The sequence below is a fragment of the Nerophis ophidion genome, linkage group LG26 (genome assembly GCF_033978795.1).
Source record: "Nerophis ophidion isolate RoL-2023_Sa linkage group LG26, RoL_Noph_v1.0, whole genome shotgun sequence".
Classification (NCBI taxonomy): domain Eukaryota; kingdom Metazoa; phylum Chordata; class Actinopteri; order Syngnathiformes; family Syngnathidae; genus Nerophis; species Nerophis ophidion.
This window is the reverse complement of record NC_084636.1, coordinates 34221461-34236009: the sequence shown is the minus strand read 5'-3', so window position 1 is coordinate 34236009 and position 14549 is coordinate 34221461.

Here is a 14549-nt window from a genome sequence, read left to right as displayed (position 1 = left end):
AACTAGCAGATTAAGTCAGTTCTAAAGATGAACTAGAAGGTTTAAGTCAGTTCCAAAGATGAACTAGAAGGTTTAAGTCAGTTCTAAACATGAACTAGCAGGTTTAAATCAGTTTCAAACATGAACTAGCAGGTTAGAGTCAATTCCCAAGATGAACTAGCACGTTTAAGTCAGTTCCAAAGATGAACTATCATGTTTAAGTCAGTTTCAAAGATGAACTAGCAGGTTTAAATCAGGTCAAAACAACAAATAGCAGTTTAGAGTCAATTCCCGAGATGAACTAGCACGTTTAAGTCAGTTCCAAACATGAATGAGCAGCTTTAAGTCAGTTCCAAACAAGAACTAGCAGGTCTGAGTCAGTTCCCAAGATGAACTAGCAGATTAAGTCAGTTCTAAAGATGAACTAGAAGGTTTAAGTCAGTTCCAAAGATGAACTAGAAGGTTTAAGTCAGTTCTAAACATGAACTAGCAGGTTTAAATCAGTTTCAAACATGAACTAGCAGGTTAGAGTCAATTCCCAAGATGAACTAGCACGTTTAAGTCAGTTCCAAAGATGAACTATCATGTTTAAGTCAGTTTCAAAGATGAACTAGCAGGTTTAAATCAGGTCAAAACAACAAATAGCAGTTTAGAGTCAATTCCCGAGATGAACTAGCACGTTTAAGTCAGTTCCAAACATGAATGAGCAGCTTTAAGTCAGTTCCAAACAAGAACTAGCAGGTCTGAGTCAGTTCCCAAGATGAACTAGCAGATTAAGTCAGTTCCAAAGATGAACTAGAAGGTTTAAGTCAGTTCTAAACATGAAATAGCAGGTTTAAATCAGTTTCAAACATGAACTAGCAGGTTAGAGTCATTTCCCAAGATGAACTATCACGTTTAAGTCAGTTCCAAAGATGAACTATCATGTTTAAGTCGGTTTCAAAGATGAACTAGCAGGTTTAAATCAGGTCCAAACATGAAATAGCAGTTTAGAGTCAATTCCCGAGATGAACTAGCACGTTTAAGTCAGTTCCAAACATGAATGAGCAGCTTTAAGTCAGTTACAAACAAGAAATAGCAGGTCTGAGTCAGTTCCCAAGATGAACTAGCAGATTAAGTCAGTTCTAAACATGAACTAGAAGGTTTAAGTCAGTTCTAAACATGAACTAGCAGGTTTAAATCAGTTTCAAACATGAACTAGCAGGTTAGAGTCAATTCCCAAGATGAACTAGCATGTTTAAGTCAGTTCCAAAGATGAACTATCATGTTTAAGTCAGTTTCAAAGATGAACTAGCAGGTTTAAATCAGGTCCAAAAATAAACTAGCAGGTTAGAGTCAATTCCCGAGATGAACTAGCACATATAAGTCAGTTCCAAAGATGAACTATCATGTTTAAGTCAGTTCCAAAGATGAACTATTATGTTTAGGTCAGTTTCAAACATTAACTAGCACTTGTAAGTCAGTTCCAAAGATGAACTATCATGTTTAAGTCAGTTCCAAAGATGAACTATTATGTTTAGGTCAGTTTCAAACATTAACTATCATGTTTAAGTCAGTTCCAAAGATGAAATATTATGTTTAGATCAGTTTCAAACATTAACTATCATGTTTAAGTCAGTCCCAAAGATGAACTATCATGTTTAAGTCAGTTCCAAAGATGAACTATTATGTTTAGGTCAGTTTCAAACATTAACTATCATGTTTAAGTCAGTTCCAAAGATGAACTATCATGTTTAAGTCAGTTCCAAAGATGAACTATTATGTTTAGGTCAGTTTCAAACATTAACTATCATGTTTAAGTCAGTTCCAAAGATGAACTATCATGTTTGAGTCAGTTCCAAAGATGAACTATTATGTTTAGGTCAGTTTCAAACATTAACTATCATGTTTAAGTCAGTTCCAAAGATGAACTATTATGTTTAGGTCAGTTTCAAACATTAACTATCATGTTTAAGTCAGTTCCAAAGATGAACTATTATGTTTAGGTCAGTTTCAAAGATGAACTATCATGTTTAAGTCAGTTCCAAAGATGAACTATTATGTTTAGGTCAGTTTCAAACATTAACTATCATGTTTAAGTCAGTTCCAAAGACAAACTATTATGTTTAGGTCAGTTTCAAACATTAACTAGCACTTTTAAGTCAGTTCCAAAGATGAACTATCATGTTTAAGTCAGTTCCAAAGATGAACTATTATGTTTAGGTCAGTTTCAAACATTAACTGTCATGTTTAAGTCAGTTCCAATAATGAACTATCATGTTTAAGTCAGTTCCAAAGATGAACTATTATGTTTAGGTCAGTTTCAAACATTAACTATCATGTTTAAGTCAGTTCCAAAGATGAACTATCATGTTTGAGTCAGTTCCAAAGATGAACTATTATGTTTAGGTCAGTTTCAAACATTAACTATCATGTTCAAGTCAGTTCCAAAGATGAACTATTATGTTTAGATCAGTTTCAAACATTAACTATCATGTTTAAGTCAGTCCCAAAGATGAACTATCATGTTTAAGTCAGTTCCAAAGATGAACTATTATGTTTAGGTCAGTTTCAAACATTAACTATCATGTTTAAGTCAGTTCCAAAGATGAACTATCATGTTTAAGTCAGTTCCAAAGATGAACTATTATGTTTAGGTCAGTTTCAAACATTAACTATCATGTTTAAGTCAGTTCCAAAGATGAACTATCATGTTTAAGTCAGTTCCAAAGATGAACTATTATGTTTAGGTCAGTTTCAAACATTAACTATCATGTTTAAGTCAGTTCCAAAGACAAACTATTATGTTTAGGTCAGTTTCAAACATTAACTAGCACTTTTAAGTCAGTTCCAAAGATGAACTATCATGTTTAAGTCAGTTCCAAAGATGAACTATTATGTTTAGGTCAGTTTCAAACATTAACTGTCATGTTTAAGTCAGTTCCAAAGATGAACTATCATGTTTAAGTCAGTTCCAAAGATGAACTATTATGTTTAGGTCAGTTTCAAACATTAACTATCATGTTTAAGTCAGTTCCAAAGATGAACTATCATGTTTGAGTCAGTTCCAAAGATGAACTATTATGTTTAGGTCAGTTTCAAACATTAACTATCATGTTCAAGTCAGTTCCAAAGATGAACTATTATGTTTAGATCAGTTTCAAACATTAACTATCATGTTTAAGTCAGTCCCAAAGATGAACTATCATGTTTAAGTCAGTTCCAAAGATGAACTATTATGTTTAGGTCAGTTTCAAACATTAACTATCATGTTTAAGTCAGTTCCAAAGATGAACTATCATGTTTAAGTCAGTTCCAAAGATGAACTATTATGTTTAGGTCAGTTTCAAACATTAACTATCATGTTTAAGTCAGTTCCAAAGATGAACTATCATGTTTAAGTCAGTTCCAAAGATGAACTATTATGTTTAGGTCAGTTTCAAACATTAACTATCATGTTTAAGTCAGTTTAAAAGATGAACTAGAAGGTTTAAGTCAGTTCCAAAGATGAACTAGCAGGTTTAAGTCAGTTTCAAAGATGAACTATCCTATTTAAGTCAGTTCCAAAGGTGAACTAGCAGGTTTAAGTCAGTTCCAAACATAAACTAACATATTTAAGTCAGTTCCAAAGATGAACTGGCAGGTTTAAGTCAGTTCCAGAGATGAACTAGCAGGTTTAAGTCAGTTCCAAACATGAACTACAAGGTTTAAGTCAGTTCCAAACATGAACTACAAGGTTTAAGTCAGTTCCAAACATGAACTATTATGTTAGAGTCCATTCCCAAGATGAACTATCATTTTTAAGTCAGTTCCGAACGTGAACTATTATTGTTGTCAGTTCCAAAGATGAACTAACAGGTTTGAGCAAGTTCCAAAAATTAACTGGCAGGTTTTAGTCAGTTCCAAACATGACTGAACAGGTTTAAGTCGGTTCCAAACAAGAAATAGTAGATTTGAGTAAGTTTCCAAGATGAACTAGCAGATTAAGTCAGGTCCAAACATGAACTAGCAGGTTAGAGTCAATTCCTGAGATGAACTAGCACATTTAAGTCAGTTCCAAAGATGAACTATCATGTTTAAGTCAGTTCTAAAGATGAACTATCATGTTTAGGTCAGTTTCAAACATTAACTATCATGTTTAAGTCAGTTCCAAAGATGAAATAGAAGTTTTAAATCAGTTCCAAAGATGAACAATAAAGGTTTAAATCAGTTTCAAAAAAGAACTAGCAGGTTTAAATCAGTTCCAAAAATGAACTAGCAGGTTAGAGTCAATTCCCAAGATGAACTATCAGGTTTAAATCAGTTCCAAAGATGAATTAGAAGGTTTAAGTCAGTTCTAAAGATGAACTAGTAGGTTTAAGTCAGTTTCAAAGATGAACTAGAAGGTTTAAGTCAGTTTCAAAGATGAACTATCATATTTAAGTCAGTTCCAAACATGAAGTATCATGGTTAAGTCAGTTCCAAAGATGAACTGGCAGGTTTAAGTAATTTCCAAACATGAACTACAAGGTTTAAGTCAATTCCAAAGGTGAACTAGAAGGTTTGAGTCAGTTCCAAACATGAACTAGAAGGTTTAAGTTAGTTTCAAAGATGAACTAGAAGGTTTGAATCAGTTTCAAAGATGAACTAGAAGGTTTAAGTCGGTCCCAAATATGAACTAGCAGGTTTTAGTCAGTTCCAAAGATGAACTAGCAGGTTTGAGTCAGTTCCAAAAATGAACTAGAAGGTTTGAGTCAGTTCCAAAGATGAACTAGAAGGTTTGAGTCAGTTTCAAAGTCGAACTAGCAGGTTTGAGTCAGTTCCAAAGATAAACTAGCAGGTTTGAGGCAGTTCCAAACATGAATTAGCAGGTTTAAGTCGGTTCCAAACATGAACTATCATATTCTAGTCAGTTCTAAACATGAACAAGCAGGTTTGAGTCAGTTCCAAAGATAAACCATCAGGTTTAAGTCAGTTCCAAAGAAGAACTAGCAGGTTTGATTCAGTTCCAAAGATGAACTAGCAGGTTTGAGTCCGTTTCAAAGATGAACTAGAAGGTTTAAGTCAGTTCCAAAGTCGAACTAGCAGGTTTGATTCAGTTCCAAAGATGAACTAGCAGGTTTGATTCAGTTCCAAAGATGAACTAGCAGGTTTGAGTCAGTTCCAAAGTCGAACTAGCAGGTTTGAGTCAGTTCCAAAGATGAACTAGAAGGTTTGAGGCAGTTCCAAAGATGAATTAGCAGGTTTAAGTCAGTTCCAAACATGAATTAGCAGGTTTAAGTCGGTTTCAAACATGAACTATCATATTCTAGTCAGTTCTAAACATGAACAAGCAGGTTTGAGTCAGTTCCAAAAATAAACCATCAGGTTTAAGTCAGTTCCAAAGTCGAACTAGCAGGCTTGAGTCAGTTCCAAAGATGAACTAGCAGGTTTGATTCAGTTCCAAAGATGAACTAGCAGGTTTGAGTCAGTTCCAAAGTCGAACTAGCAGGTTTGAGTCAGTTCCAAAGATGAACTAGAAGGTTTGAGGCAGTTCCAAAGATGAATTAGCAGGTTTAAGTCAGTTCCAAACATGAATTAGCAGGTTTAAGTCTGTTCCAAACATGAACTATCATATTCTAGTCAGTTCTAAACATGAACAAGCAGGTTTGAGTCAGTTCCAAAAATAAACCATCAGGTTTAAGTCAGTTCCAAAGTCGAACTAGCAGGTTTGAGTCAGTTCCAAAGATAAACTAGCAGGTTTGAGGCAGTTCCAAACATGAATTAGCAGGTTTAAGTCGGTTCCAAACATGAACTATAATATTCTAGTCAGTTCTAAACATGAACAAGCAGGTTTAAGTCAGTTCCAAAGATGAACTAGCAGGTTTGAGTCAGTTCCAAAGATGAACTAAAATGTTTAAGTCAGTTCCAAAGATGAACTAGAAGGTTTGAGTCAGTTTCAAAGGTGAACTAGAATGTTTGAGTCAGTTCCAAAGATGAACTAGAAGGTTTGAGTCAGTTTCAAAGATGAACTAGAAGGTTTGAGTCAGTTTCAAAGATGAACTAGAAGGTTTTAGTCAGTTTCAAAGATGAACTAGAAGGTTTAAGTCGGTCCCAAATATGAACTAGCTGGTTTAAGTCAGTTCCAAAGTCGAACTAGCGGGTTTGATTCAGTTCCAAAGATGAACTAGCAGGTTTGAGTCAGTTCCAAACATGAACTATCATATTCTAGTCAGTTCCAAACATGAATTAGCAGGTTTAAGTCGGTTCCAAACATGAACTATCATATTCTAGTCAGTTCTAAACATGAACAAGCAGGTTTAAGTCAGTTCCAAAGATGAACTAGCAGGTTTGAGTCAGTTCCAAAGATGAATTAGAAGGTTCAAGTCGGTCCCAAATATGAACTAGAAGGTTTTAGTCAGTTCCAAAGTCGAACTAGCAGGTTTAAGTCGGTCCCAAATATGAACTAGCAGGTTTGATTGAGTTCCAAAGTCGAACTAGCAGGTTTGATTGAGTTCCAAAGATGAACTATCAGGTTTGAGTCAGTTTCAAAGATGAACTAGAAGGTTTAAGTCAGTTCCAAAAATGAAGTATCAAGTTTGAGTGAGTTCCAAAGATGAAGTATCAAGTTTGAGTGAGTTCCAAAGATGAAGTATCAAGTTTGAGTGAGTTCCACAGTGGAGACAGGGTGGTGTGTGTCAGAAAGGTGAAGCAGGACATTTATTCAAGTGAGGATGTCTGCTCAGCACAACATGATGAGAGCCAGCAAGCCCCAACTCCACAGCGGGTGTCACACTTAAAAGGAGTCACACTTCATTCATCACACCTCATCTCATCTCACTCTCATCTCATCTCACTCTCATGCTGGCTCCTCACTCGCTCACTCGCTCGCCCTGCTGGGGCCCGGAGAGAGAGAGAGAGAGAGAGAGCAACATCTGGAGCCTTGAATGCAAACGTGTGCCAGCTGCCATCTTGCCACTAAACATGCAACTTATGTAACTCATCACATTTATATCTTCTTCATTCTGTCATCAAAACATGCAACTTATGTAACTCCTATTAAACATATATCTTCTTTGAAGAAGATATATGTTTAATAGGAGTTACATAAGTTGCATGTTTTGATGACAGAATGATCAATCTGTCATTAAAACATGCAACTTATGTAACTTATTAAACTTCTTCATTCTCTCATTCTATGTCTTCAACGTTCTTTTATCGCCGTGCCAACGTTTACTTTGCCAGGGCGATTTTGCAATTTTGCATCAAGTTTACATTAGGTTTACACTCAATTTAAATCAAGTTTACGCCAAGTTTGTGTCAAGTTTGTGTCAGGTTTACATCAAGTCTACATTAATTTTACATTAGGTTTACACTAAATTTAAATCAAGTTTGTGTCAAGTTTGTGTCAAGTTTGTGTCAAGTTTGTGTCAAGTTTGTGTCAAGTTTGTGTCACGTTTACATCAAGTCTACATCAAGTCTACATTAGGTTTACACTAAATTTAAATCAAGTTTGTGTCAGGTTTACATCAAGTCTACATCAAGTTTACATTAGGTTTACACTAAATTTAAATCAAGTTTGTGTCAGGTTTACATCAAGTCTACATCAAGTTTACATTAGGTTTACACTAAATTTAAATCAAGTTTGTGTCAAGTTTGTGTCAGGTTTACATCAAGTCTACATCAATTTTACATTAGGTTTACACTAAATTTAAATCAAGTTTGTGCCAAGTTTGTGACAAGTTTGTGTCAAGTTTATGTCAAGCTTGCGTCAAGTTTGTGTCAAGTTTACACCAAGTCTACATCAATTTTACATTAGGTTTACACTAAATTTAAATCAAGTTTGTGTCAAGTTTACATCAAGTCTACATCAATTTTACATTAGGTTTACACTAAATTTAAATCAAGTTTGTGTCAAGTTTGTGTCAAGTTTATGTCAGGTTTACATCAAGTCTACATCAATTTTACATTAGGTTTACACTAAATTTAAATCAAGTTTGTGTCAAGTTTGTGTCAGGTTTACATCAAGTCTACATCAATTTTACATTAGGTTTGCACTAAATTTAAATCAAGTTTACACCAAGTTTGTGTCAAGTTTGTGTCAGGTTTACATCAAGTCTACATCAATTTTACATTAGGTTTGCACTAAATTTAAATCAAGTTTACACCAAGTTTGTGTCAAGTTTGTGTCAGGTTTACATCAAGTCTACATCAATTTTACCTTAGGTTTACACTAAATTTATGTCACGTCTACATTAGGTTTACACTTAATTTAAATCAAGTTTGTGTCAAGTTTGTGTCAAGTTTGTGTCAGGTTTACATCAAGTCTACATCAATTTTACATTAGGTTTACACTACATTTATGTCACGTCTACATTAGGTTCACATTAAATTTATGTCACGTCTACATTTGGTTTACATTAAATTTAAATCAAGTTTGTGTCAGGTTTACATCAAGTCTACATCAATTTTACATTAGGTTTACACTAAATTTAAATCAAGTTTGTATCAAGTTTGTGTCAAGTTTGTGTCAGGTTTACATCAAGTCTACATCAATTTTACATTAGGTTTACACTAAATTTAAATCAAGTTTGTATCAAGTTTGTGTCAAGTTTGTGTCAGGTTTGCATCAAGTCTACATCAATTTTACATTAGGTTTACACTAAATTTATGTCACGTCTACATTAGGTTTACACTTAATTTAAATCAAGTTTGTGTCAAGTTTGTGTCAAGTTTGTGTCAAGTTTGTGTCAAGTTTGTGTCAAGTTTGTGTCAAGTTTGTGTCAGGTTTACATCAAGTCTACATCAATTTTACATTAGGTTTACACTACATTTATGTCACGTCTACATTAGGTTTACACTTAATTTGTGTCAAGTTTACATTAGGTTAACGTCAAGTTTACGACAATTGTACGGGAATTTTAGGAAACTTTAAGTCGGTTTTATGTCAAGTTTACATTAGGTTTAGAGTAAATTTACGCCAAGTTTACATTAGGTTTACAGTAAATTTGTGTGAAGTTCACATTAGGTTTATGTCAAGTTTGTACCGATTTTTCGTCAATTTTACATCAAGTTTAGATTAGATTTATATTAAGTTTATACACATTTTATTACAGTTTTATGTTAAGTTCACATATGTAACATTTATATCAAGTTTAGATTAGGTTTACGCCAAGTTTAGTTCACATTTACGTTAAGTTCAGATAAGATTTATTTAATTTTTGATCAAGTTTATGTTAGCTTTATGCTAAGTTTCTGTCACATTATGTTAAGTTTGCGTTAAATTCAGGTAAGATTTACGTTACTTTACATCAAGTTTATGTCAGGTTTACGTTACACTAAATTTAAATCAAGTTTGTGTCAAGTTTGTGTCAAGTTAGTGTCAAGTTAGTGTCAAGTTAGTGTCAAGTTTGTGTCAGGTTTACATCAAGTCTACAGCAATTTTACATTAGGTTTACACTAAATTTAAATCAAGTTTGTGTCAAGTTTGTGCCAAGTTTATGTCAAGCTTGTGTCAAGTTTGTGTCAAGTTTACACCAAGTCTACATTAATTTTACATTAGGTCCACACTAAATTTAAATCAAGTTTGTGTCCCGATTATGTCAAGTTTGTGTCAAGTTTGTGTCAGGTTTACATCAAGTCTACATCAATTTTACATTAGGTTTGCACTAAATTTAAATCAAGTTTACACCAAGTTTGTGTCAAGTTTGTGTCAGGTTTACATCAAGTCTACATCAATTTTACCTTAGGTTTACACTAAATTTATGTCACGTCTACATTAGGTTTACACTTAATTTAAATCAAGTTTGTGTCAAGTTTGTGTCAAGTTTGTGTCAGGTTTACATCAAGTCTACATCAATTTTACATTAGGTTTACACTACATTTATGTCACGTCTACATTAGGTTCACATTAAATTTATGTCACGTCTACATTTGGTTTACATTAAATTTAAATCAAGTTTGTGTCAGGTTTACATCAAGTCTACATCAATTTTACATTAGGTTTACACTAAATTTAAATCAAGTTTGTATCAAGTTTGTGTCAAGTTTGTGTCAGGTTTACATCAAGTCTACATCAATTTTACATTAGGTTTACACTAAATTTAAATCAAGTTTGTATCAAGTTTGTGTCAAGTTTGTGTCAGGTTTGCATCAAGTCTACATCAATTTTACATTAGGTTTACACTAAATTTATGTCACGTCTACATTAGGTTTACACTTAATTTAAATCAAGTTTGTGTCAAGTTTGTGTCAAGTTTGTGTCAAGTTTGTGTCAAGTTTGTGTCAGGTTTACATCAAGTCTACATCAATTTTACATTAGGTTTACACTACATTTATGTCACGTCTACATTAGGTTTACACTTAATTTGTGTCAAGTTTACATTAGGTTAACGTCAAGTTTACGACAATTGTACGGGAATTTTAGGAAACTTTAAGTCGGTTTTATGTCAAGTTTACATTAGGTTTAGAGTAAATTTACGCCAAGTTTACATTAGGTTTACAGTAAATTTGTGTGAAGTTCACATTAGGTTTATGTCAAGTTTGTACCGATTTTTCGTCAATTTTACATCAAGTTTAGATTAGATTTATATTAAGTTTATACACATTTTATTACAGTTTTATGTTAAGTTCACATATGTAACATTTATATCAAGTTTAGATTAGGTTTACGCCAAGTTTAGTTCACATTTACGTTAAGTTCAGATAAGATTTATTTAATTTTTGATCAAGTTTATGTTAGCTTTATGCTAAGTTTCTGTCACATTATGTTAAGTTTGCGTTAAATTCAGGTAAGATTTACGTTACTTTACATCAAGTTTATGTCAGGTTTACGTTACACTAAATTTAAATCAAGTTTGTGTCAAGTTTGTGTCAAGTTAGTGTCAAGTTAGTGTCAAGTTAGTGTCAAGTTTGTGTCAGGTTTACATCAAGTCTACATCAATTTTACATTAGGTTTACACTAAATTTAAATCAAGTTTGTGTCAAGTTTGTGCCAAGTTTATGTCAAGCTTGTGTCAAGTTTGTGTCAAGTTTACACCAAGTCTACATTAATTTTACATTAGGTCCACACTAAATTTAAATCAAGTTTGTGTCCCGATTATGTCAAGTTTGTGTCAAGTTTGTGTCAAGTTTACATCAAGTCTACATCAATTTTACATTACGTTTACACTAAATTTAAATCAAGTTTGTGTCAAGTTTGTGTCAAGATTATGTCAAGTTTGTGTCAAGTTTATGTCAAGTCTACATAAATTTTGCATTAGGTTTACACTAAATTTAAATCAAGTTCGTGTCAAGTTTATGTCAAGTTTGTGTCAAGTTTATGTCAAGTCTACATCAATTTTGCATTAGGTTTACACCAAATGTAAATCAAGTTCGTGTCAAGTTTGTGTCAAGTTTATGTCAAGCTTGTGTCAAGTTTGTGTCAAGTTTACACCAAGTCTACATTAATTTTACATTAGGTCTACACTAAATTTAAATCAAGTTTGTGTCAAGATTATGTCAAGTTTGTGTCACGTTTGTGTCACGTTTACATCAAGTCTACATCAATTTTACATTAGGTTTACACTAAATTTAAATCAAGTTCGTGTCAAGTTTGTGTCAAGTTTATGTCAAGTTTGTGTCAAGTTTGTGTCAAGTTTGTGTCAAGTTTACATCAGGTCTACATCAACTTTACATTAGGTTTACACTACATTTAAATCAAGTTTGTGTCAAGATTATGTCAGGTTTGTGTCAAGTTTATGTCAAGTTTGTGTCAAGTTTATGTCAAGCTTGTGTCAAGTTTGTGTCAAGTTTACACCAAGTCTACATCAATTTTGCATTAGGTTTACACTAAATTTAAATCAAGTTTGTGTCAAGTTTATGTCAAGTCTACATCAATTTTACATTAGGTTTACGCTAAATTTAAATCAAGTTTGTGTCAAGTTTGTGTCAAGTTTATGTCAAGTTTGTGTCAAGTTTGTGTCAAGTTTGTGTCAGGTTTACATCAAGTCTACATCAATTTTACATTAGGTTTACACTAAATTTAAATCAAGTTTGTGTCAAGTTAAATTCAGGTAATATTTACGTTACTTTACATCAAGTTTATGTCAGGTTTACGTTAAGTTCACATAAGATTTATGTTACGTTCATATCAAACTTACGTTAGCTTCACGCCAAGTTTAGCATGAGTGTAGAGTTTGGCCAGCTAACATTTGGATCTGATTCCGATTCCTGGGGTGACAATTCCAATCAAATGGAGAGTAGCAATATAGTCTTTGTTTGAATAGATATAATTCATGTTTTTCGAAACAGAAATGCATTGTGGGAAAAAAGGTTTATTCGTTGGAAAATGATGAACTTATTTAGAATCGGGATTACTCCTCTCTGAGCTGCCACCTTACCCTGGCAGAGGAGTTTGCGTGTCCCAAAGATCCTAGGAGCTATGTTGCCTGGGGGCTTCTATGCCCCCTGCTAGGGTCTCCCAAGACAAACAAGTCCTGGGTGAGGGATCAGACAAAGGGCAGCTCGCAAGACTTCTCAAAGACTTCTATAGGAATGCAAGAACAAAGACTCCAATTTCTCTCGCCCGGATGCGGACCACCGGGGCCCCCCTCTGGAGCATGGCCCAGGGTTGGGGCACGATGGCCGGGGCTGTCCCCATTGGGCCCGAGTAGGCAACGTAGGCCCCCCCTCCAATGGGCTCACAACTCATAGCAGAGGCCATAGAGGTCGGGTGCATTGTGAGCTGGGCGTCAGCAGAAGGCGGGGCACTTGGCGGTCCGATCCTTGGCTACATAAGCTAGCTCTTGGGACGTGGAACGTCACCTCACTGGGGGTGAAGGAGCCTGAGCTAGTGCGCAAGGTGGAAAAGTTCCGGCTGGCTATAGTCGGACTCACGTCGGGCACTGGAACCAGTTCTCTCGACAGGCTCAATCCAGTTGACAAGAGAGAAGCTTCCCTCCGCCTTTGGGTGGGGGGACGGGTCCTTACTGTTGTTTGTCCTTACGCACCAAAGAGCAGTTCAGAGTACCCACCCTTTTTGGATACACTCGAGTGGTTACTGGAAAGTGCTCCCCCGGGTGATTCCCTTGTCCTACTGGGGGACTTCAACGCCCATGTTGGCAACGACAGTGAAACCTGGAGAGGTGGGATTGGGAAGAATGGACACCCGGATCTGAACCCAAGTGGTGTTTTGTCATTGGACTTTTAAGCTCGTCACAGTTTGTCCATAACAATCACCATGTTCAAACATAAGGGTGTCCACAGGTGCACTTGGCTCCAGGACACCCTAGGCCGCAGTTCCATGATCGACTTTATAGTTGTGTCATCGGATTTGCGGCCTCAGGTTGTGGATACTCGAGTGAAGAGAGGGGCGGAGCTTTCTACCGATCACCACCTGGTGGCTGCGATGGTGGGGGAGGATGCCAGACAGACCTGGCAGGCCCAAACGCATTGTAAGGGTCTGCTGGGAACGTCTGGCAGAGTCTCCTGTCAGAGAGCGTTTCAATTCCCACCTCCGGAAGACCTTTGAACATGTCACGAGGGAGGTGCTGGACATTGAGTCGGAGTGGACCATGTTGCCGCACCCCATTTGTCGAGACGGCTGATTGGAGCTGTGGTCGCAAGGTAGTTGGTGCCTGTCATGGCGGTAATCCTAGAACTCGTTGGTGGACCCCGGCAGTGAGGGATGCCGTCAAGCTGAAGAAGGAGTCCTATCGGGGTCTTTTGGCTCATAGGACTCCGGAGGCAGTGGACAGGTACCGACGGGCCAAGCGGTGTGCGGCTTCAGCGATTGCGGAGGCAAAAACTCAGAAAAGGGAGGAGTCCAGGGAAGCCATGGAAAACAAATACCGGACTGCTTCGAAGCGATTCTGGACCACCATCCACCGCCTCAGGAAGGGAAAGCAGTGCACTGTCAACACCGTGTATGGTGCGGATGGTGTTCTGCTGACCTCCACTGCGGATGTTGTGGATCGGTGGAGGGAATACTTTGAAGACCTCCTCAATTCCACCAACACGTCTTCCTATAAGGAAGCAGTGCCTGCGGAATCTGCGGTGGGTTCTCCTATTTCTGGGGCTGAGGCTGCTGAGGTAGTTTAAAAAGCTCCTCGGCTGCAAGGCCCCGGGGGTGGATGAGCTTTTCCCGGAGTTCCCTAAGGCTCTGGATGTTGTGGGTCGGTCTTGGTTGACAAGACTCGGCAGCATCGCGTGGACATCGGGACGGTACCTCTGGATTGGCAGATTGGGATGGTGGTTCCTCTCTTTAAGAAGGGGGACCGGAGGGTGTGCTGGAAGTGGGCACTCTTCAGCCTTCCCGGTAAGGTTTATTCAGGTGTACTGGAGAGGAGGCTACGCCGGATAGTCGAACCTCGGATTCAGGAGGAATAATGTGTTTTTCGTACTGGTCGTAGAACTGTGGGCCAGCTCTATACTCTCGGCAGGGTCCTTGAGGGTGCATGGGAGTTTGCCCAACCAGTCTACATGTGCTTTGTGGACTTGGAGAAGGCATTTGACCGTGTCCCTCGGGAAGTCCTTTGGGGAGTGCTCAGAGAGTATGGGGTGTCGGACTGTCTGACTGTGGCAGTCCGCTCCCTGTATGTCAGAGCTTGGTCCGCATTGCCGGCAATAAGTCGGAAACAGTTCCAGTGTGGGTT